Source organism: Propithecus coquereli, unplaced genomic scaffold (assembly GCF_000956105.1).
Source record: "Propithecus coquereli isolate 6110/MARCELLA unplaced genomic scaffold, Pcoq_1.0 Scaffold502, whole genome shotgun sequence".
Taxonomy (NCBI): Eukaryota; Metazoa; Chordata; class Mammalia; order Primates; family Indriidae; genus Propithecus; species Propithecus coquereli.
The window spans coordinates 669118-672050 of NW_012150864.1; the positions used below are offsets into that span (position 1 = coordinate 669118).

At 34.7% G+C, this 2933-nt stretch overlaps 1 protein-coding gene across 2 annotated transcripts in view; it reads left to right on the forward strand.

The window, feature by feature from the left end:
• AMPH (amphiphysin) overlaps nt 1-2933 on the forward strand; it is a 248958-nt gene that overhangs the window by 244345 nt on the left and 1680 nt on the right. The gene's annotated exons all lie outside the window — the stretch shown is intronic.

A 2933-nucleotide genomic window follows, 5' to 3' on the forward strand; every position in this document is an offset into this window, starting at 1 on the left:
ATTTTTTTATTTCGCTCATTCTCTTCTTTTATTCTGGGTTTCCAATTATACGTATGTTGGAGTTCTTGATGTCTAAGATTGTGTTCTTTTTTGTTTAATATGTATTTCTCTTAGAAGTCAGGTTGGATAATTTCTATTGATCTTTTTTTCTGCTCTTTTTTTTCCTGACACTTCAAATTTGTTATTAATTTATCCAGTGACTTTTTCATTTCAGATATTACATAGTTTTATAATTTCCATGTTGTTCTTTCATATAGTTTACATTTCTTTGCTGAGGTTTCTCATTGATATTCTTCCATTATGACTGTCTTTCAATTTAAGTACCTGAACATATTTACAATAGCTGCTTTAAATATCTTACTGCTAATTCCAAAAGATGGGCCATCTCAGGGCATATTTCTATTAATTGCCTTTTATCTTGAGATCATATTTTCCTGTTTTTCCTCATGTCTAGTAATTGTTTTATTGATACTAGACACGGTGGATGGATAGCACATTGTAGAGAGTCTGGATTTTGTTTTCTTTATCTGAAGATTGTTTATTTCTACTCTACCAATCATTTAAATTATGGGATAATTATATTGAATTCATGAAAGTTTGTTCTATACTTTCTTATGGTGGGTCTGTTTCAACTTTGCCATTAGTCTTAGCATAAATTCTTAAATTTGTCTTAGGATGTTGTCTCTTCTTGTAAGACATGGCTCTTTTGGGATTTCTGTAGAAAGCCTGAGGGACTATTAAGCTCCCCTAACATAGTGGGATTCAAACTCTGTTCTCCTCAACCCCCACTGGCAGCACTTAAATGTCTACTCACCTCTTTCAGCCTTCCTGATATTGCTTTCTCCCAGGGCTCTTGGAGGACCCCTAATGCTTGTACACATTGGAGGGCAGACCAGGATTTCAGGGAAGTTTCTCTGCATATTTGGGGACACCCCCATGGCTCCCTCCTTTTAAAGATATCCCCCCCACGAATGCATAGCTGCTCCGGCAGCCGTAAACTCTATCCTCTGAATGCCTGCATCACATGGACTGAGGGTAGTCCTTGGGGAAAAGCCACATTAGCATAGATCTCACCCAGTGCAGTTTCCTACTGTTAAGGGTTAAATCTTCTCCAATTTATGCCTGCTTTTCGTCACTCTCTCTGCCTTCAAATAATTGTATACATTATTTATACCTACCCCATTATATATAAACATATTTTATGTTACCTATTTTATAAATAGTCATTTGTATATATAAATAGTTGCAAATTGCATGCATAGATAGAGATGTAGTTATTCTAGTGTTTCTAATTGCTCTATGAAGAAGCATTTGTCTGATACAAGGTATTCTGCTGTTACCAAAACTGGAAATCCTTGTCCACCATATATTTTAAGCAGCTAAAATTTAATTTTTCTCATTTTCTTAGCTAAAGATTGATATTGGCTAATATTTTATGACATAAATTATCTTTTAGAATATATTTTTAGAATATATCTTTATGGGTTTGTGGCAGTCTTTTACTTTTTTTCTTTATTGAAACAATTTAAAAATGCTCGACTATACTTGACTCCATTAGATTTTTCTCTCACCATAAATAAAGTCAAATATAGGCACTTGTGGGGAAAAAATGACCTTTTATATGCTTACTACAGGTTTAGAAAATATTTAGTTATCATCTTTTATTTTAAGCGTAACTTTGTCTTTCACATATATGACATCATAATTCTAAAGAGGGTACTTTTCCTCATCAGCTAGGATATTATCAGTTGTTTTATTGAGTCATTTTTTTTTCTCACTGTTTTTTTTCTGCCTTCAAAAATTGGCCTGTCTAAATGCTTATATTTCTAGTCTGTATGTCACCATCAATTTGTAGTCTCAGATTATATCGAAAAGGAATGTTTTCAGCTCCTTTGTTTAATTTTTGAGACCTTGTTCTATCTGATGTACTTGAACTGTGCTGGGGGTTGGTTCAGATTAAATCTGACCATCCCTCATTTTAGGTGGGATCTCTTTCCTGTACTGGTTAGCAGAATAAAGACAGTCATTTCCCACTAGTTTCCCTCCATACGGTCTGTATGTTTCCTACTGTTTCTTCCAACTCAGCTTTTTCCAGCTAGACTCTGCTTATCTTCAGTAGACCGAGGGCAGATGGCAGCCTCTGTTTCTTGGTTTTAGGTGCCATATCCCATTCTCTATGACCATATGTGGATGGTTCCTGAACCTTTCTGTGGCCAAATGTCTTCATTTTTATGATGGCACTCCTATACAACAACATTGTTCATGAGGAATAATTTATAAAGAATATATGAATGTCTCCAACAAGAATGCCATGACATCAGACTGATTTATAGTTTATACAAACTTGAAAACTTAGTTATTATTGACAGCAGTAATATCAAGCAACACACATCTAGCTTTTATTATTTGATAAGCCCTATATAGTGTGGGTTACTGGGGTTATAGGATGTGAGCTGGGGGCCAGAGTTCTTTCTTATAAGCAAATGGCTCGGGATGAAATATGAGACTCTCCACTTCCTTGTGTTATATCCTGTAACATAGCCAGCACTATATTCTAACCCAAGGAACCTCAAGGTTTTTTTTCCCACTGTGTCCCCTAGGACAGGTAATGCTCTTGTATATGAAATGCTTTCACATGACATTCCTCTCTTTGCACTGGCTATGATTCTAATCCTTTTCTCCTTAAGACCTCTTATCATAATCCAGTTAATGTCAATTAACTGTACTTTGTACAAATATAATATTAATATTAGTCTTCAGTTTACTATACTTTATACAGTAAATAAATCATTGCAAATGTTTATTCTTTACATTTTTCTAAATTAACAACTTATTTGGGACAGGTCCTTCCACTGATCACAGCACAGCACTTTACCTGTAATGTGACGTCTTGGTGCAGAACCACAACACTAAATATAAAAAGTTACTTCTTA